This window comes from Hyla sarda, unplaced genomic scaffold, assembly GCF_029499605.1.
Source record: "Hyla sarda isolate aHylSar1 unplaced genomic scaffold, aHylSar1.hap1 scaffold_535, whole genome shotgun sequence".
In the NCBI taxonomy this organism is placed as follows: domain Eukaryota; kingdom Metazoa; phylum Chordata; class Amphibia; order Anura; family Hylidae; genus Hyla; species Hyla sarda.
Window position 1 is genome coordinate 1,504 of NW_026610546.1, and position 21,492 is coordinate 22,995.

Genomic DNA, 21,492 nt, shown 5'->3' on the forward strand with positions numbered 1-21,492 from the left:
AGCCAGCTGATGACCAATCCATTAGTGCAATGGATGGCTGGAAGCATTTGTCTTTGCCTTTGCAATACCACAGAAGCAATGCATGGTCAATGTACAGCAATGACACACCTGTGTGAACAGCCAGGAGACCCCCCCCCCCCCCCCATGTTATGTTACATAGTTACATAGTTAGTACGGTCGAAAAAAGACATATGTCCATCAAGTTCAACCAGGGAATTAAGGGGTAGGGGTGTGGCGCGATATTGGGGAAGGGATGAGATTTTATATTTCTTCATAAGCATTAATCTTATTTTGTCAATTAGGAACATTCAGCACCCACCCGCTATCAAGGCAGCTGCCTATCATGTCATGCCCTACCTGCACAGGTGTGCTGGCTACTCAAATGATCCAATTAAGGAGGCCATTTAGTCAGCAGCAGCAGAAGTCCTGTGCCTGGACGCTCCAACAGCGGCCAGACACAAGCAGAAGCAGAAGCAGCAGAAGCAGCAGCAGCACCACCTTTTGTTTTTTGGCTGCAGAAGCAGCAGCAGCAAGGCCCACAGGGCTGGCTAGCTGGCTAGCCAGCAAGCAGGTAGCAATGAAAGTAGGAATCTTTCTTTTTAACCCTGTAAGGGGGTGGTGCACTGTACCCGAAGATACTGCCATATCGGGTCAATGCATAGGGCGACGGAAGCAAGCTTCGAAATCAGCCCCCGTTCTCAAAAATCCATTTAATATATGGTCCCCAGATAGGGGACGTATCAGATATTAAACTGATAAGAACAGATACTACACTTGATCTTAGCCAAAAGGCCGAGAAGCGATAACCGTGAAAGGGGCGGGCCCAACAAGGTCCCCTTCATGGGCACTATCACTGCTTGCTGTCAGGGAGGCTGCCAGACAATTTTCCATGCACACTCTGGGCTGGGGGGCAGTCAACCACCAGTACACACAGCAGAACCTAAACCCATACCATTATTGCTAAGCAGCAAGACAGGGGCCCATTGCACTCCCACGGGGCCTTTTTAAATGCAATCCATAACCCGGATTTGCCAGGAACCCTTCTTACTCCTCCTACTTGCATGTGACACTGGGCTTAGGATCTGCATAGGAAACACACACACAAGCACACACCTACCTTTGTTGCCTGCAGATGCCTCCTTGGCTGTCCCCAAACGGTATCAAACCAACACCCACGGGAAGCTGTAAGCATAGAGGACATGCCTGCACCCCATTGGACTTACCTGTGTGGGTTAAATCCGGGTTATTTGACAACCTATGGCGGTGATGGTTCTGCTCAGGCAGAGCAGTGCTGATGCTCCTCATAAAGCTGTCGCTGCTGTGAAGGTTCTAGGTGACATCACAAATCCCTATGGTTACATACACAACAAAGCTGGGTTGTTGTTGTTTACACTCTGCAAGGCCTGTGGAAGTGAGTGACATCATAGCACTGTAGTTCTGAGGGTTCTAGATGGATGCAACAATCTCCTGTTGCTTCTATGAAGGCCGTAATAGACGACATCACCAAACAGCTCCATAGTCACATACACAGCAAAGGAGAGATGTTGTTTACACCTAGTGATGTCAGTGGTATTGAGTGACATCATAGCACAGTGCTAAGGCTCCTGGGCCTGGACACAGCAGCGGCTGCAATATCTCAACGGAGAATACGTTTATATATATGTGTGTGTGTGCGCGTATATATATATATATATATATATATATATATATATATATATATTTCTCCGCCGAAATCACTTTTAAACCCATTTCCACCTTTTTTTCCCTTCTCTTCCTCTTACTTTTTTTTCACGTTTTTTTTACGTTTTTCTCCTTTTCGCCTCTTTTCTGGGCGTATTATTCTTCTTTTTCTTCTTTTTTTTCGTCTAATGCATACCCCATCAGTGCAGCAATGCTTATTCAATACCGCCAGCAGATGGAGACACTGGGGGATAATTTTCTAAGGATTTATACTGATTTTTCCTGTCTGAATTTGTCGCACAGAAAGTTGCAGGCCAAATATGTGCGACATTTCTGCGACTTTAGCTTCTAGAGCATTTTTACAACATTATACATAGGTGCTGAATACATAAAAAGCGACTGTTCAGCGACAGACAAGTCGCATCGGCTGAAAGTAGGCCAGAATGTCAGTCCATGTTGGAGCAGGTTTAGATACAGTCTAAGGCATAGATCTCAAAGTCTGTGCACAGAATTTAGCAAGGGCCTCGCACCTTCTGATGCATCAGGTAGGTGCACAATAGCATAGCCTAACCCTCTGTACTTTGGTCTATATTGATGCGGGACATAGACAGCCAGCTGATGACCAATCCATTAGTGCAATGGATGGCTGGAAGCATTTGTCTTTGCCTTTGCAATACCACAGAAGCAATGCATGGTCAATGTACAGCAATGACACACCTGTGTGAACAGCCAGGAGACCCCCCCCCCCATGTTATGTTACATAGTTACATAGTTAGTACGGTCGAAAAAAGACATATGTCCATCAAGTTCAACCAGGGAATTAAGGGGTAGGGGTGTGGCGCGATATTGGGGAAGGGATGAGATTTTATATTTCTTCATAAGCATTAATCTTATTTTGTCAATTAGGAACATTCAGCACCCACCCGCTATCAAGGCAGCTGCCTATCATGTCATGCCCTACCTGCACAGGTGTGCTGGCTACTCAAATGATCCAATTAAGGAGGCCATTTAGTCAGCAGCAGCAGAAGTCCTGTGCCTGGACGCTCCAACAGCGGCCAGACACAAGCAGAAGCAGAAGCAGCAGAAGCAGCAGCAGCACCACCTTTTGTTTTTTGGCTGCAGAAGCAGCAGCAGCAAGGCCCACAGGGCTGGCTAGCTGGCTAGCCAGCAAGCAGGTAGCAATGAAAGTAGGAATCTTTCTTTTTAACCCTGTAAGGGGGTGGTGCACTGTACCCGAAGATACTGCCATATCGGGTCAATGCATAGGGCGACGGAAGCAAGCTTCGAAATCAGCCCCCGTTCTCAAAAATCCATTTAATATATGGTCCCCAGATAGGGGACGTATCAGATATTAAACTGATAAGAACAGATACTACACTTGATCTTAGCCAAAAGGCCGAGAAGCGATAACCGTGAAAGGGGCGGGCCCAACAAGGTCCCCTTCATGGGCACTATCACTGCTTGCTGTCAGGGAGGCTGCCAGACAATTTTCCATGCACACTCTGGGCTGGGGGGCAGTCAACCACCAGTACACACAGCAGAACCTAAACCCATACCATTATTGCTAAGCAGCAAGACAGGGGCCCATTGCACTCCCACGGGGCCTTTTTAAATGCAATCCATAACCCGGATTTGCCAGGAACCCTTCTTACTCCTCCTACTTGCATGTGACACTGGGCTTAGGATCTGCATAGGAAACACACACACAAGCACACACCTACCTTTGTTGCCTGCAGATGCCTCCTTGGCTGTCCCCAAACGGTATCAAACCAACACCCACGGGAAGCTGTAAGCATAGAGGACATGCCTGCACCCCATTGGACTTACCTGTGTGGGTTAAATCCGGGTTATTTGACAACCTATGGCGGTGATGGTTCTGCTCAGGCAGAGCAGTGCTGATGCTCCTCATAAAGCTGTCGCTGCTGTGAAGGTTCTAGGTGACATCACAAATCCCTATGGTTACATACACAACAAAGCTGGGTTGTTGTTGTTTACACTCTGCAAGGCCTGTGGAAGTGAGTGACATCATAGCACTGTAGTTCTGAGGGTTCTAGATGGATGCAACAATCTCCTGTTGCTTCTATGAAGGCCGTAATAGACGACATCACCAAACAGCTCCATAGTCACATACACAGCAAAGGAGAGATGTTGTTTACACCTAGTGATGTCAGTGGTATTGAGTGACATCATAGCACAGTGCTAAGGCTCCTGGGCCTGGACACAGCAGCGGCTGCAATATCTCAACGGAGAATACGTTTATATATATGTGTGTGTGTGCGCGTATATATATATATATATATATATATATATATATATATATATTTCTCCGCCGAAATCACTTTTAAACCCATTTCCACCTTTTTTTCCCTTCTCTTCCTCTTACTTTTTTTTTCACGTTTTTTTACGTTTTTCTCCTTTTCGCCTCTTTTCTGGGCGTATTATTCTTCTTTTTCTTCTTTTTTTTCGTCTAATGCATACCCCATCAGTGCAGCAATGCTTATTCAATACCGCCAGCAGATGGAGACACTGGGGGATAATTTTCTAAGGATTTATACTGATTTTTCCTGTCTGAATTTGTCGCACAGAAAGTTGCAGGCCAAATATGTGCGACATTTCTGCGACTTTAGCTTCTAGAGCATTTTTACAACATTATACATAGGTGCTGAATACATAAAAAGCGACTGTTCAGCGACAGACAAGTCGCATCGGCTGAAAGTAGGCCAGAATGTCAGTCCATGTTGGAGCAGGTTTAGATACAGTCTAAAGCATAGATCTCAAAGTCTGTGCACAGAATTTAGCAAGGGCCCTCGCACCTTCTGATGCATCAGGTAGGTGCACAATAGCATAGCCTAACCCTCTGTACTTTGGTCTATATTGATGCGGGACATAGACAGCCAGCTGATGACCAATCCATTAGTGCAATGGATGGCTGGAAGCATTTGTCTTTGCCTTTGCAATACCACAGAAGCAATGCATGGTCAATGTACAGCAATGACACACCTGTGTGAACAGCCAGGAGACCCCCCCCCCCCATGTTATGTTACATAGTTACATAGTTAGTACGGTCGAAAAAAGACATATGTCCATCAAGTTCAACCAGGGAATTAAGGGGTAGGGGTGTGGCGCGATATTGGGGAAGGGATGAGATTTTATATTTCTTCATAAGCATTAATCTTATTTTGTCAATTAGGAACATTCAGCACCCACCCGCTATCAAGGCAGCTGCCTATCATGTCATGCCCTACCTGCACAGGTGTGCTGGCTACTCAAATGATCCAATTAAGGAGGCCATTTAGTCAGCAGCAGCAGAAGTCCTGTGCCTGGACGCTCCAACAGCGGCCAGACACAAGCAGAAGCAGAAGCAGCAGAAGCAGCAGCAGCACCACCTTTTGTTTTTTGGCTGCAGAAGCAGCAGCAGCAAGGCCCACAGGGCTGGCTAGCTGGCTAGCCAGCAAGCAAGCAGGTAGCAATGAAAGTAGGAATCTTTCTTTTTAACCCTGTAAGGGGGTGGTGCACTGTACCCGAAGATACTGCCATATCGGGTCAATGCATAGGGCGACGGAAGCAAGCTTCGAAATCGGCCCCCGTTCTCAAAAATCCATTTAATATATGGTCCCCAGATAGGGGACGTATCAGATATTAAACTGATAAGAACAGATACTACACTTGATCTTAGCCAAAAGGCCGAGAAGCGATAACCGTGAAAGGGGCGGGCCCAACAAGGTCCCCTTCATGGGCACTATCACTGCTTGCTGTCAGGGAGGCTGCCAGACAATTTTCCATGCACACTCTGGGCTGGGGGGCAGTCAACCACCAGTACACACAGCAGAACCTAAACCCATACCATTATTGCTAAGCAGCAAGACAGGGGCCCATTGCACTCCCACGGGGCCTTTTTAAATGCAATCCATAACCCGGATTTGCCAGGAACCCTTCTTACTCCTCCTACTTGCATGTGACACTGGGCTTAGGATCTGCATAGGAAACACACACACAAGCACACACCTACCTTTGTTGCCTGCAGATGCCTCCTTGGCTGTCCCCAAACGGTATCAAACCAACACCCACGGGAAGCTGTAAGCATAGAGGACATGCCTGCACCCCATTGGACTTACCTGTGTGGGTTAAATCCGGGTTATTTGACAACCTATGGCGGTGATGGTTCTGCTCAGGCAGAGCAGTGCTGATGCTCCTCATAAAGCTGTCGCTGCTGTGAAGGTTCTAGGTGACATCACAAATCCCTATGGTTACATACACAACAAAGCTGGGTTGTTGTTGTTTACACTCTGCAAGGCCTGTGGAAGTGAGTGACATCATAGCACTGTAGTTCTGAGGGTTCTAGATGGATGCAACAATCTCCTGTTGCTTCTATGAAGGCCGTAATAGACGACATCACCAAACAGCTCCATAGTCACATACACAGCAAAGGAGAGATGTTGTTTACACCTAGTGATGTCAGTGGTATTGAGTGACATCATAGCACAGTGCTAAGGCTCCTGGGCCTGGACACAGCAGCGGCTGCAATATCTCAACGGAGAATACGTTTATATATATGTGTGTGTGTGCGCGTATATATATATATATATATATATATATATATATATATATTTCTCCGCCGAAATCACTTTTAAACCCATTTCCACCTTTTTTTCCCTTCTCTTCCTCTTACTTTTTTTTCACGTTTTTTTACGTTTTTCTCCTTTTCGCCTCTTTTCTGGGCGTATTATTCTTCTTTTTCTTCTTTTTTTTCGTCTAATGCATACCCCATCAGTGCAGCAATGCTTATTCAATACCGCCAGCAGATGGAGACACTGGGGGATAATTTTCTAAGGATTTATACTGATTTTTCCTGTCTGAATTTGTCGCACAGAAAGTTGCAGGCCCAAATATGTGCGACATTTCTGCGACTTTAGCTTCTAGAGCATTTTTACAACATTATACATAGGTGCTGAATACATAAAAAGCGACTGTTCAGCGACAGACAAGTCGCATCGGCTGAAAGTAGGCCAGAATGTCAGTCCATGTTGGAGCAGGTTTAGATACAGTCTAAAGCATAGATCTCAAAGTCTGTGCACAGAATTTAGCAAGGGCCTCGCACCTTCTGATGCATCAGGTAGGTGCACAATAGCATAGCCTAACCCTCTGTACTTTGGTCTATATTGATGCGGGACATAGACAGCCAGCTGATGACCAATCCATTAGTGCAATGGATGGCTGGAAGCATTTGTCTTTGCCTTTGCAATACCACAGAAGCAATGCATGGTCAATGTACAGCAATGACACACCTGTGTGAACAGCCAGGAGACCCCCCCCCCCATGTTATGTTACATAGTTACATAGTTAGTACGGTCGAAAAAAGACATATGTCCATCAAGTTCAACCAGGGAATTAAGGGGTAGGGGTGTGGCGCGATATTGGGGAAGGGATGAGATTTTATATTTCTTCATAAGCATTAATCTTATTTTGTCAATTAGGAACATTCAGCACCCACCCGCTATCAAGGCAGCTGCCTATCATGTCATGCCCTACCTGCACAGGTGTGCTGGCTACTCAAATGATCCAATTAAGGAGGCCATTTAGTCAGCAGCAGCAGAAGTCCTGTGCCTGGACGCTCCAACAGCGGCCAGACACAAGCAGAAGCAGAAGCAGCAGAAGCAGCAGCAGCACCACCTTTTGTTTTTTGGCTGCAGAAGCAGCAGCAGCAAGGCCCACAGGGCTGGCTAGCTGGCTAGCCAGCAAGCAGGTAGCAATGAAAGTAGGAATCTTTCTTTTTAACCCTGTAAGGGGGTGGTGCACTGTACCCGAAGATACTGCCATATCGGGTCAATGCATAGGGCGACGGAAGCAAGCTTCGAAATCAGCCCCCGTTCTCAAAAATCCATTTAATATATGGTCCCCAGATAGGGGACGTATCAGATATTAAACTGATAAGAACAGATACTACACTTGATCTTAGCCAAAAGGCCGAGAAGCGATAACCGTGAAAGGGGCGGGCCCAACAAGGTCCCCTTCATGGGCACTATCACTGCTTGCTGTCAGGGAGGCTGCCAGACAATTTTCCATGCACACTCTGGGCTGGGGGGCAGTCAACCACCAGTACACACAGCAGAACCTAAACCCATACCATTATTGCTAAGCAGCAAGACAGGGGCCCATTGCACTCCCACGGGGCCTTTTTAAATGCAATCCATAACCCGGATTTGCCAGGAACCCTTCTTACTCCTCCTACTTGCATGTGACACTGGGCTTAGGATCTGCATAGGAAACACACACACAAGCACACACCTACCTTTGTTGCCTGCAGATGCCTCCTTGGCTGTCCCCAAACGGTATCAAACCAACACCCACGGGAAGCTGTAAGCATAGAGGACATGCCTGCACCCCATTGGACTTACCTGTGTGGGTTAAATCCGGGTTATTTGACAACCTATGGCGGTGATGGTTCTGCTCAGGCAGAGCAGTGCTGATGCTCCTCATAAAGCTGTCGCTGCTGTGAAGGTTCTAGGTGACATCACAAATCCCTATGGTTACATACACAACAAAGCTGGGTTGTTGTTGTTTACACTCTGCAAGGCCTGTGGAAGTGAGTGACATCATAGCACTGTAGTTCTGAGGGTTCTAGATGGATGCAACAATCTCCTGTTGCTTCTATGAAGGCCGTAATAGACGACATCACCAAACAGCTCCATAGTCACATACACAGCAAAGGAGAGATGTTGTTTACACCTAGTGATGTCAGTGGTATTGAGTGACATCATAGCACAGTGCTAAGGCTCCTGGGCCTGGACACAGCAGCGGCTGCAATATCTCAACGGAGAATACGTTTATATATATGTGTGTGTGTGCGCGTATATATATATATATATATATATATATATATATTTCTCCGCCGAAATCACTTTTAAACCCATTTCCACCTTTTTTTCCCTTCTCTTCCTCTTACTTTTTTTTCACGTTTTTTTACGTTTTTCTCCTTTTCGCCTCTTTTCTGGGCGTATTATTCTTCTTTTTCTTCTTTTTTTTCGTCTAATGCATACCCCATCAGTGCAGCAATGCTTATTCAATACCGCCAGCAGATGGAGACACTGGGGGATAATTTTCTAAGGATTTATACTGATTTTTCCTGTCTGAATTTGTCGCACAGAAAGTTGCAGGCCAAATATGTGCGACATTTCTGCGACTTTAGCTTCTAGAGCATTTTTACAACATTATACATAGGTGCTGAATACATAAAAAGCGACTGTTCAGCGACAGACAAGTCGCATCGGCTGAAAGTAGGCCAGAATGTCAGTCCATGTTGGAGCAGGTTTAGATACAGTCTAAAGCATAGATCTCAAAGTCTGTGCACAGAATTTAGCAAGGGCCTCGCACCTTCTGATGCATCAGGTAGGTGCACAATAGCATAGCCTAACCCTCTGTACTTTGGTCTATATTGATGCGGGACATAGACAGCCAGCTGATGACCAATCCATTAGTGCAATGGATGGCTGGAAGCATTTGTCTTTGCCTTTGCAATACCACAGAAGCAATGCATGGTCAATGTACAGCAATGACACACCTGTGTGAACAGCCAGGAGACCCCCCCCCCCATGTTATGTTACATAGTTACATAGTTAGTACGGTCGAAAAAAGACATATGTCCATCAAGTTCAACCAGGGAATTAAGGGGTAGGGGTGTGGCGCGATATTGGGGAAGGGATGAGATTTTATATTTCTTCATAAGCATTAATCTTATTTTGTCAATTAGGAACATTCAGCACCCACCCGCTATCAAGGCAGCTGCCTATCATGTCATGCCCTACCTGCACAGGTGTGCTGGCTACTCAAATGATCCAATTAAGGAGGCCATTTAGTCAGCAGCAGCAGAAGTCCTGTGCCTGGACGCTCCAACAGCGGCCAGACACAAGCAGAAGCAGAAGCAGCAGAAGCAGCAGCAGCACCACCTTTTGTTTTTTGGCTGCAGAAGCAGCAGCAGCAAGGCCCACAGGGCTGGCTAGCTGGCTAGCCAGCAAGCAGGTAGCAATGAAAGTAGGAATCTTTCTTTTTAACCCTGTAAGGGGGTGGTGCACTGTACCCGAAGATACTGCCATATCGGGTCAATGCATAGGGCGACGGAAGCAAGCTTCGAAATCAGCCCCCGTTCTCAAAAATCCATTTAATATATGGTCCCCAGATAGGGGACGTATCAGATATTAAACTGATAAGAACAGATACTACACTTGATCTTAGCCAAAAGGCCGAGAAGCGATAACCGTGAAAGGGGCGGGCCCAACAAGGTCCCCTTCATGGGCACTATCACTGCTTGCTGTCAGGGAGGCTGCCAGACAATTTTCCATGCACACTCTGGGCTGGGGGGCAGTCAACCACCAGTACACACAGCAGAACCTAAACCCATACCATTATTGCTAAGCAGCAAGACAGGGGCCCATTGCACTCCCACGGGGCCTTTTTAAATGCAATCCATAACCCGGATTTGCCAGGAACCCTTCTTACTCCTCCTACTTGCATGTGACACTGGGCTTAGGATCTGCATAGGAAACACACACACAAGCACACACCTACCTTTGTTGCCTGCAGATGCCTCCTTGGCTGTCCCCAAACGGTATCAAACCAACACCCACGGGAAGCTGTAAGCATAGAGGACATGCCTGCACCCCATTGGACTTACCTGTGTGGGTTAAATCCGGGTTATTTGACCACCTATGGCGGTGATGGTTCTGCTCAGGCAGAGCAGTGCTGATGCTCCTCATAAAGCTGTCGCTGCTGTGAAGGTTCTAGGTGACATCACAAATCCCTATGGTTACATACACAACAAAGCTGGGTTGTTGTTGTTTACACTCTGCAAGGCCTGTGGAAGTGAGTGACATCATAGCACTGTAGTTCTGAGGGTTCTAGATGGATGCAACAATCTCCTGTTGCTTCTATGAAGGCCGTAATAGACGACATCACCAAACAGCTCCATAGTCACATACACAGCAAAGGAGAGATGTTGTTTACACCTAGTGATGTCAGTGGTATTGAGTGACATCATAGCACAGTGCTAAGGCTCCTGGGCCTGGACACAGCAGCGGCTGCAATATCTCAACGGAGAATACGTTTATATATATGTGTGTGTGTGCGCGTATATATATATATATATATATATATATATATATATATATATTTCTCCGCCGAAATCACTTTTAAACCCATTTCCACCTTTTTTTCCCTTCTCTTCCTCTTACTTTTTTTTCACGTTTTTTTACGTTTTTCTCCTTTTCGCCTCTTTTCTGGGCGTATTATTCTTCTTTTTCTTCTTTTTTTTCGTCTAATGCATACCCCATCAGTGCAGCAATGCTTATTCAATACCGCCAGCAGATGGAGACACTGGGGGATAATTTTCTAAGGATTTATACTGATTTTTCCTGTCTGAATTTGTCGCACAGAAAGTTGCAGGCCAAATATGTGCGACATTTCTGCGACTTTAGCTTCTAGAGCATTTTTACAACATTATACATAGGTGCTGAATACATAAAAAGCGACTGTTCAGCGACAGACAAGTCGCATCGGCTGAAAGTAGGCCAGAATGTCAGTCCATGTTGGAGCAGGTTTAGATACAGTCTAAAGCATAGATCTCAAAGTCTGTGCACAGAATTTAGCAAGGGCCTCGCACCTTCTGATGCATCAGGTAGGTGCACAATAGCATAGCCTAACCCTCTGTACTTTGGTCTATATTGATGCGGGACATAGACAGCCAGCTGATGACCAATCCATTAGTGCAATGGATGGCTGGAAGCATTTGTCTTTGCCTTTGCAATACCACAGAAGCAATGCATGGTCAATGTACAGCAATGACACACCTGTGTGAACAGCCAGGAGACCCCCCCCCCATGTTATGTTACATAGTTACATAGTTAGTACGGTCGAAAAAAGACATATGTCCATCAAGTTCAACCAGGGAATTAAGGGGTAGGGGTGTGGCGCGATATTGGGGAAGGGATGAGATTTTATATTTCTTCATAAGCATTAATCTTATTTTGTCAATTAGGAACATTCAGCACCCACCCGCTATCAAGGCAGCTGCCTATCATGTCATGCCCTACCTGCACAGGTGTGCTGGCTACTCAAATGATCCAATTAAGGAGGCCATTTAGTCAGCAGCAGCAGAAGTCCTGTGCCTGGACGCTCCAACAGCGGCCAGACACAAGCAGAAGCAGAAGCAGCAGAAGCAGCAGCAGCACCACCTTTTGTTTTTTGGCTGCAGAAGCAGCAGCAGCAAGGCCCACAGGGCTGGCTAGCTGGCTAGCCAGCAAGCAGGTAGCAATGAAAGTAGGAATCTTTCTTTTTAACCCTGTAAGGGGGTGGTGCACTGTACCCGAAGATACTGCCATATCGGGTCAATGCATAGGGCGACGGAAGCAAGCTTCGAAATCAGCCCCCGTTCTCAAAAATCCATTTAATATATGGTCCCCAGATAGGGGACGTATCAGATATTAAACTGATAAGAACAGATACTACACTTGATCTTAGCCAAAAGGCCGAGAAGCGATAACCGTGAAAGGGGCGGGCCCAACAAGGTCCCCTTCATGGGCACTATCACTGCTTGCTGTCAGGGAGGCTGCCAGACAATTTTCCATGCACACTCTGGGCTGGGGGGCAGTCAACCACCAGTACACACAGCAGAACCTAAACCCATACCATTATTGCTAAGCAGCAAGACAGGGGCCCATTGCACTCCCACGGGGCCTTTTTAAATGCAATCCATAACCCGGATTTGCCAGGAACCCTTCTTACTCCTCCTACTTGCATGTGACACTGGGCTTAGGATCTGCATAGGAAACACACACACAAGCACACACCTACCTTTGTTGCCTGCAGATGCCTCCTTGGCTGTCCCCAAACGGTATCAAACCAACACCCACGGGAAGCTGTAAGCATAGAGGACATGCCTGCACCCCATTGGACTTACCTGTGTGGGTTAAATCCGGGTTATTTGACAACCTATGGCGGTGATGGTTCTGCTCAGGCAGAGCAGTGCTGATGCTCCTCATAAAGCTGTCGCTGCTGTGAAGGTTCTAGGTGACATCACAAATCCCTATGGTTACATACACAACAAAGCTGGGTTGTTGTTGTTTACACTCTGCAAGGCCTGTGGAAGTGAGTGACATCATAGCACTGTAGTTCTGAGGGTTCTAGATGGATGCAACAATCTCCTGTTGCTTCTATGAAGGCCGTAATAGACGACATCACCAAACAGCTCCATAGTCACATACACAGCAAAGGAGAGATGTTGTTTACACCTAGTGATGTCAGTGGTATTGAGTGACATCATAGCACAGTGCTAAGGCTCCTGGGCCTGGACACAGCAGCGGCTGCAATATCTCAACGGAGAATACGTTTATATATATGTGTGTGTGTGCGCGTATATATATATATATATATATATATATATATATATATATATATATTTCTCCGCCGAAATCACTTTTAAACCCATTTCCACCTTTTTTTCCCTTCTCTTCCTCTTACTTTTTTTTCACGTTTTTTTACGTTTTTCTCCTTTTCGCCTCTTTTCTGGGCGTATTATTCTTCTTTTTCTTCTTTTTTTTCGTCTAATGCATACCCCATCAGTGCAGCAATGCTTATTCAATACCGCCAGCAGATGGAGACACTGGGGGATAATTTTCTAAGGATTTATACTGATTTTTCCTGTCTGAATTTGTCGCACAGAAAGTTGCAGGCCAAATATGTGCGACATTTCTGCGACTTTAGCTTCTAGAGCATTTTTACAACATTATACATAGGTGCTGAATACATAAAAAGCGACTGTTCAGCGACAGACAAGTCGCATCGGCTGAAAGTAGGCCAGAATGTCAGTCCATGTTGGAGCAGGTTTAGATACAGTCTAAAGCATAGATCTCAAAGTCTGTGCACAGAATTTAGCAAGGGCCTCGCACCTTCTGATGCATCAGGTAGGTGCACAATAGCATAGCCTAACCCTCTGTACTTTGGTCTATATTGATGCGGGACATAGACAGCCAGCTGATGACCAATCCATTAGTGCAATGGATGGCTGGAAGCATTTGTCTTTGCCTTTGCAATACCACAGAAGCAATGCATGGTCAATGTACAGCAATGACACACCTGTGTGAACAGCCAGGAGACCCCCCCCCCATGTTATGTTACATAGTTACATAGTTAGTACGGTCGAAAAAAGACATATGTCCATCAAGTTCAACCAGGGAATTAAGGGGTAGGGGTGTGGCGCGATATTGGGGAAGGGATGAGATTTTATATTTCTTCATAAGCATTAATCTTATTTTGTCAATTAGGAACATTCAGCACCCACCCGCTATCAAGGCAGCTGCCTATCATGTCATGCCCTACCTGCACAGGTGTGCTGGCTACTCAAATGATCCAATTAAGGAGGCCATTTAGTCAGCAGCAGCAGAAGTCCTGTGCCTGGACGCTCCAACAGCGGCCAGACACAAGCAGAAGCAGAAGCAGCAGAAGCAGCAGCAGCACCACCTTTTGTTTTTTGGCTGCAGAAGCAGCAGCAGCAAGGCCCACAGGGCTGGCTAGCTGGCTAGCCAGCAAGCAGGTAGCAATGAAAGTAGGAATCTTTCTTTTTAACCCTGTAAGGGGGTGGTGCACTGTACCCGAAGATACTGCCATATCGGGTCAATGCATAGGGCGACGGAAGCAAGCTTCGAAATCAGCCCCCGTTCTCAAAAATCCATTTAATATATGGTCCCCAGATAGGGGACGTATCAGATATTAAACTGATAAGAACAGATACTACACTTGATCTTAGCCAAAAGGCCGAGAAGCGATAACCGTGAAAGGGGCGGGCCCAACAAGGTCCCCTTCATGGGCACTATCACTGCTTGCTGTCAGGGAGGCTGCCAGACAATTTTCCATGCACACTCTGGGCTGGGGGGCAGTCAACCACCAGTACACACAGCAGAACCTAAACCCATACCATTATTGCTAAGCAGCAAGACAGGGGCCCATTGCACTCCCACGGGGCCTTTTTAAATGCAATCCATAACCCGGATTTGCCAGGAACCCTTCTTACTCCTCCTACTTGCATGTGACACTGGGCTTAGGATCTGCATAGGAAACACACACACAAGCACACACCTACCTTTGTTGCCTGCAGATGCCTCCTTGGCTGTCCCCAAACGGTATCAAACCAACACCCACGGGAAGCTGTAAGCATAGAGGACATGCCTGCACCCCATTGGACTTACCTGTGTGGGTTAAATCCGGGTTATTTGACAACCTATGGCGGTGATGGTTCTGCTCAGGCAGAGCAGTGCTGATGCTCCTCATAAAGCTGTCGCTGCTGTGAAGGTTCTAGGTGACATCACAAATCCCTATGGTTACATACACAACAAAGCTGGGTTGTTGTTGTTTACACTCTGCAAGGCCTGTGGAAGTGAGTGACATCATAGCACTGTAGTTCTGAGGGTTCTAGATGGATGCAACAATCTCCTGTTGCTTCTATGAAGGCCGTAATAGACGACATCACCAAACAGCTCCATAGTCACATACACAGCAAAGGAGAGATGTTGTTTACACCTAGTGATGTCAGTGGTATTGAGTGACATCATAGCACAGTGCTAAGGCTCCTGGGCCTGGACACAGCAGCGGCTGCAATATCTCAACGGAGAATACGTTTATATATATGTGTGTGTGTGCGCGTATATATATATATATATATATATATATATATATATATATATATATATTTCTCCGCCGAAATCACTTTTAAACCCATTTCCACCTTTTTTTCCCTTCTCTTCCTCTTACTTTTTTTTCACATTTTTTTACGTTTTTCTCCTTTTCGCCTCTTTTCTGGGCGTATTATTCTTCTTTTTCTTCTTTTTTTTCGTCTAATGCATACCCCATCAGTGCAGCAATGCTTATTCAATACCGCCAGCAGATGGAGACACTGGGGGATAATTTTCTAAGGATTTATACTGATTTTTCCTGTCTGAATTTGTCGCACAGAAAGTTGCAGGCCAAATATGTGCGACATTTCTGCGACTTTAGCTTCTAGAGCATTTTTACAACATTATACATAGGTGCTGAATACATAAAAAGCGACTGTTCAGCGACAGACAAGTCGCATCGGCTGAAAGTAGGCCAGAATGTCAGTCCATGTTGGAGCAGGTTTAGATACAGTCTAAAGCATAGATCTCAAAGTCTGTGCACAGAATTTAGCAAGGGCCTCGCACCTTCTGATGCATCAGGTAGGTGCACAATAGCATAGCCTAACCCTCTGTACTTTGGTCTATATTGATGCGGGACATAGACAGCCAGCTGATGACCAATCCATTAGTGCAATGGATGGCTGGAAGCATTTGTCTTTGCCTTTGCAATACCACAGAAGCAATGCATGGTCAATGTACAGCAATGACACACCTGTGTGAACAGCCAGGAGACCCCCCCCCCCATGTTATGTTACATAGTTACATAGTTAGTACGGTCGAAAAAAGACATATGTCCATCAAGTTCAACCAGGGAATTAAGGGGTAGGGGTGTGGCGCGATATTGGGGAAGGGATGAGATTTTATATTTCTTCATAAGCATTAATCTTATTTTGTCAATTAGGAACATTCAGCACCCACCCGCTATCAAGGCAGCTGCCTATCATGTCATGCCCTACCTGCACAGGTGTGCTGGCTACTCAAATGATCCAATTAAGGAGGCCATTTAGTCAGCAGCAGCAGAAGTCCTGTGCCTGGACGCTCCAACAGCGGCCAGACACAAGCAGAAGCAGAAGCAGCAGAAGCAGCAGCAGCACCACCTTTTGTTTTTTGGCTGCAGAAGCAGCAGCAGCAAGGCCCACAGGGCTGGCTAGCTGGCTAGCCAGCAAGCAGGTAGCAATGAAAGTAGGAATCTTTCTTTTTAACCCTGTAAGGGGGTGGTGCACTGTACCCGAAGATACTGCCATATCGGGTCAATGCATAGGGCGACGGAAGCAAGCTTCGAAATCAGCCCCCGTTCTCAAAAATCCATTTAATATATGGTCCCCAGATAGGGGACGTATCAGATATTAAACTGATAAGAACAGATACTACACTTGATCTTAGCCAAAAGGCCGAGAAGCGATAACCGTGAAAGGGGCGGGCCCAACAAGGTCCCCTTCATGGGCACTATCACTGCTTGCTGTCAGGGAGGCTGCCAGACAATTTTCCATGCACACTCTGGGCTGGGGGGCAGTCAACCACCAGTACACACAGCAGAACCTAAACCCATACCATTATTGCTAAGCAGCAAGACAGGGGCCCATTGCACTCCCACGGGGCCTTTTTAAATGCAATCCATAACCCGGATTTGCCAGGAACCCTTCTTACTCCTCCTACTTGCATGTGACACTGGGCTTAGGATCTGCATAGGAAACACACACACAAGCACACACCTACCTTTGTTGCCTGCAGATGCCTCCTTGGCTGTCCCCAAACGGTATCAAACCAACACCCACGGGAAGCTGTAAGCATAGAGGACATGCCTGCACCCCATTGGACTTACCTGTGTGGGTTAAATCCGGGTTATTTGACAACCTATGGCGGTGATGGTTCTGCTCAGGCAGAGCAGTGCTGATGCTCCTCATAAAGCTGTCGCTGCTGTGAAGGTTCTAGGTGACATCACAAATCCCTATGGTTACATACACAACAAAGCTGGGTTGTTGTTGTTTACACTCTGCAAGGCCTGTGGAAGTGAGTGACATCATAGCACTGTAGTTCTGAGGGTTCTAGATGGATGCAACAATCTCCTGTTGCTTCTATGAAGGCCGTAATAGACGACATCACCAAACAGCTCCATAGTCACATACACAGCAAAGGAGAGATGTTGTTTACACCTAGTGATGTCAGTGGTATTGAGTGACATCATAGCACAGTGCTAAGGCTCCTGGGCCTGGACACAGCAGCGGCTGCAATATCTCAACGGAGAATACGTTTATATATATGTGTGTGTGTGCGCGTATATATATATATATATATATATATATATATATATATATATATTTCTCCGCCGAAATCACTTTTAAACCCATTTCCACCTTTTTTTCCCTTCTCTTCCTCTTACTTTTTTTTCACGTTTTTTTACGTTTTTCTCCTTTTCGCCTCTTTTCTGGGCGTATTATTCTTCTTTTTCTTCTTTTTTTTCGTCTAATGCATACCCCATCAGTGCAGCAATGCTTATTCAATACCGCCAGCAGATGGAGACACTGGGGGATAATTTTCTAAGGATTTATACTGATTTTTCCTGTCTGAATTTGTCGCACAGAAAGTTGCAGGCCAAATATGTGCGACATTTCTGCGACTTTAGCTTCTAGAGCATTTTTACAACATTATACATAGGTGCTGAATACATAAAAAGCGACTGTTCAGCGACAGACAAGTCGCATCGGCTGAAAGTAGGCCAGAATGTCAGTCCATGTTGGAGCAGGTTTAGATACAGTCTAAAGCATAGATCTCAAAGTCTGTGCACAGAATTTAGCAAGGGCCTCGCACCTTCTGATGCATCAGGTAGGTGCACAATAGCATAGCCTAACCCTCTGTACTTTGGTCTATATTGATGCGGGACATAGACAGCCAGCTGATGACCAATCCATTAGTGCAATGGATGGCTGGAAGCATTTGTCTTTGCCTTTGCAATACCACAGAAGCAATGCATGGTCAATGTACAGCAATGACACACCTGTGTGAACAGCCAGGAGACCCCCCCCCCCATGTTATGTTACATAGTTACATAGTTAGTACGGTCGAAAAAAGACATATGTCCATCAAGTTCAACCAGGGAATTAAGGGGTAGGGGTGTGGCGCGATATTGGGGAAGGGATGAGATTTTATATTTCTTCATAAGCATTAATCTTATTTTGTCAATTAGGAACATTCAGCACCCACCCGCTATCAAGGCAGCTGCCTATCATGTCATGCCCTACCTGCACAGGTGTGCTGGCTACTCAAATGATCCAATTAAGGAGGCCATTTAGTCAGCAGCAGCAGAAGTCCTGTGCCTGGACGCTCCAACAGCGGCCAGACACAAGCAGAAGCAGAAGCAGCAGAAGCAGCAGCAGCACCACCTTTTGTTTTTTGGCTGCAGAAGCAGCAGCAGCAAGGCCCACAGGGCTGGCTAGCTGGCTAGCCAGCAAGCAGGTAGCAATGAAAGTAGGAATCTTTCTTTTTAACCCTGTAAGGGGGTGGTGCACTGTACCCGAAGATACTGCCATATCGGGTCAATGCATAGGGCGACGGAAGCAAGCTTCGAAATCAGCCCCCGTTCTCAAAAATCCATTTAATATATGGTCCCCAGATAGGGGACGTATCAGATATTAAACTGATAAGAACAGATACTACACTTGATCTTAGCCAAAAGGCCGAGAAGCGATAACCGTGAAAGGGGCGGGCCCAACAAGGTCCCCTTCATGGGCACTATCACTGCTTGCTGTCAGGGAGGCTGCCAGACAATTTTCCATGCACACTCTGGGCTGGGGGGCAGTCAACCACCAGTACACACAGCAGAACCTAAACCCATACCATTATTGCTAAGCAGCAAGACAGGGGCCCATTGCACTCCCACGGGGCCTTTTTAAATGCAATCCATAACCCGGATTTGCCAGGAACCCTTCTTACTCCTCCTACTTGCATGTGACACTGGGCTTAGGATCTGCATAGGAAACACACACACAAGCACACACCTACCTTTGTTGCCTGCAGATGCCTCCTTGGCTGTCCCCAAACGGTATCAAACCAACACCCACGGGAAGCTGTAAGCATAGAGGACATGCCTGCACCCCATTGGACTTACCTGTGTGGGTTAAATCCGGGTTATTTGACAACCTATGGCGGTGATGGTTCTGCTCAGGCAGAGCAGTGCTGATGCTCCTCATAAAGCTGTCGCTGCTGTGAAGGTTCTAGGTGACATCACAAATCCCTATGGTTACATACACAACAAAGCTGGGTTGTTGTTGTTTACACTCTGCAAGGCCTGTGGAAGTGAGTGACATCATAGCACTGTAGTTCTGAGGGTTCTAGATGGATGCAACAATCTCCTGTTGCTTCTATGAAGGCCGTAATAGACGACATCACCAAACAGCTCCATAGTCACATACACAGCAAAGGAGAGATGTTGTTTACACCTAGTGATGTCAGTGGTATTGAGTGACATCACAGCACAGTGCTAAGGCTCCTGGGCCTGGACACAGCAGCGGCTGCAATATCTCAACGGAGAATACGTTTATATATATATGTGTGTGTGTGCGCGTATATATATATATATATATATATATATATATATATATATATATATTTCTCCGCCGAAATCACTTTTAAACCCATTTCCACCTTTTTTTCCCTTCTCTTCCTCTTACTTTTTTTTCACGTTTTTTTACGTTTTTCTCCTTTTCGCCTCTTTTCTGGGCGTATTATTCTTCTTTTTCTTCTTTTTTTTCGTCTAATGCATACCCCATCAGTGCAGCAATGCTTATTCAATACCGCCAGCAGATGGAGACACTGGGGGATAATTTTCTAAGGATTTATACTGATTTTTCCTGTCTGAATTTGTCGCACAGAAAGTTGCAGGCCAAATATGTGCGACATTTCTGCGACTTTAGCTTCTAGAGCATTTTTACAACATTATACATAGGTGCTGAATACATAAAAAGCGACTGTTCAGCGACAGACAAGTCGCATCGGCTGAAAGTAGGCCAGAATGTCAGTCCATGTTGGAGCAGGTTTAGATACAGTCTAAAGCATAGATCTCAAAGTCTGTGCACAGAATTTAGCAAGGGCCTCGCACCTTCTGATGCATCAGGTAGGTGCACAATAGCATAGCCTAACCCTCTGTACTTTGGTCTATATTGATGCGGGACATAGACAGCCAGCTGATGACCAATCCATTAGTGCAATGGATGGCTGGAAGCATTTGTCTTTGCCTTTGCAATACCACAGAAGCAATGCATGGTCAATGTACAGCAATGACACACCTGTGTGAACAGCCAGGAGACCCCCCCCCCCCATGTTATGTTACATAGTTACATAGTTAGTACGGTCGAAAAAAGACATATGTCCATCAAGTTCAACCAGGGAATTAAGGGGTAGGGGTGTGGCGCGATATTGGGGAAGGGATGAGATTTTATATTTCTTCATAAGCATTAATCTTATTTTGTCAATTAGGAACATTCAGCACCCACCCGCTATCAAGGCAGCTGCCTATCATGTCATGCCCTACCTGCACAGGTGTGCTGGCTACTCAAATGATCCAATTAAGGAGGCCATTTAGTCAGCAGCAGCAGAAGTCCTGTGCCTGGACGCTCCAACAGCGGCCAGACACAAGCAGAAGCAGAAGCAGCAGAAGCAGCAGCAGCACCACCTTTTGTTTTTTGGCTGCAGAAGCAGCAGCAGCAAGGCCCACAGGGCTGGCTAGCTGGCTAGCCAGCAAGCAGGTAGCAATGAAAGTAGGAATCTTTCTTTTTAACCCTGTAAGGGGGTGGTGCACTGTACCCGAAGATACTGCCATATCGGGTCAATGCATAGGGCGACGGAAGCAAGCTTCGAAATCAGCCCCCGTTCTCAAAAATCCATTTAATATATGGTCCCCAGATAGGGGACGTATCAGATATTAAACTGATAAGAACAGATACTACACTTGATCTTAGCCAAAAGGCCGAGAAGCGATAACCGTGAAAGGGGCGGGCCCAACAAGGTCCCCTTCATGGGCACTATCACTGCTTGCTGTCAGGGAGGCTGCCAGACAATTTTCCATGCACACTCTGGGCTGGGGGGCAGTCAACCACCAGTACACACAGCAGAACCTAAA

At 46.2% G+C, this 21,492-nt stretch overlaps 10 non-coding genes across 10 annotated transcripts; all 10 read right to left on the reverse strand.

Annotated features, from left to right (window-relative positions):
* Positions 1–613: 613 nt before the first annotated feature.
* Positions 614–804, reverse strand: LOC130339098 (U2 spliceosomal RNA). The gene has a single exon (XR_008879521.1). It is a non-coding gene; the product is annotated as a U2 spliceosomal RNA (small nuclear RNA).
* A 2,093-nt stretch (positions 805–2,897) lies between these two features.
* LOC130339110 (U2 spliceosomal RNA) lies at positions 2,898–3,088 on the reverse strand. Its single transcript, XR_008879532.1, has one exon. It is a non-coding gene; the product is annotated as a U2 spliceosomal RNA (small nuclear RNA).
* A 2,097-nt stretch (positions 3,089–5,185) lies between these two features.
* Positions 5,186–5,376, reverse strand: LOC130339057 (U2 spliceosomal RNA). Its single transcript, XR_008879497.1, has one exon. It is a non-coding gene; the product is annotated as a U2 spliceosomal RNA (small nuclear RNA).
* A 2,089-nt stretch (positions 5,377–7,465) lies between these two features.
* Positions 7,466–7,656, reverse strand: LOC130339123 (U2 spliceosomal RNA). The gene has a single exon (XR_008879543.1). It is a non-coding gene; the product is annotated as a U2 spliceosomal RNA (small nuclear RNA).
* Positions 7,657–9,738: 2,082 nt separating this feature from the next.
* LOC130339034 (U2 spliceosomal RNA) lies at positions 9,739–9,929 on the reverse strand. Its single transcript, XR_008879476.1, has one exon. It is a non-coding gene; the product is annotated as a U2 spliceosomal RNA (small nuclear RNA).
* Positions 9,930–12,018: 2,089 nt separating this feature from the next.
* LOC130339046 (U2 spliceosomal RNA) lies at positions 12,019–12,209 on the reverse strand. The gene has a single exon (XR_008879487.1). It is a non-coding gene; the product is annotated as a U2 spliceosomal RNA (small nuclear RNA).
* A 2,093-nt stretch (positions 12,210–14,302) lies between these two features.
* On the reverse strand, positions 14,303–14,493 carry LOC130339058 (U2 spliceosomal RNA). Its single transcript, XR_008879498.1, has one exon. It is a non-coding gene; the product is annotated as a U2 spliceosomal RNA (small nuclear RNA).
* A 2,096-nt stretch (positions 14,494–16,589) lies between these two features.
* On the reverse strand, positions 16,590–16,780 carry LOC130339070 (U2 spliceosomal RNA). The gene has a single exon (XR_008879503.1). It is a non-coding gene; the product is annotated as a U2 spliceosomal RNA (small nuclear RNA).
* Positions 16,781–18,872: 2,092 nt separating this feature from the next.
* Positions 18,873–19,063, reverse strand: LOC130339079 (U2 spliceosomal RNA). The gene has a single exon (XR_008879504.1). It is a non-coding gene; the product is annotated as a U2 spliceosomal RNA (small nuclear RNA).
* A 2,097-nt stretch (positions 19,064–21,160) lies between these two features.
* On the reverse strand, positions 21,161–21,351 carry LOC130339080 (U2 spliceosomal RNA). Its single transcript, XR_008879505.1, has one exon. It is a non-coding gene; the product is annotated as a U2 spliceosomal RNA (small nuclear RNA).
* Positions 21,352–21,492: the final 141 nt, after the last annotated feature.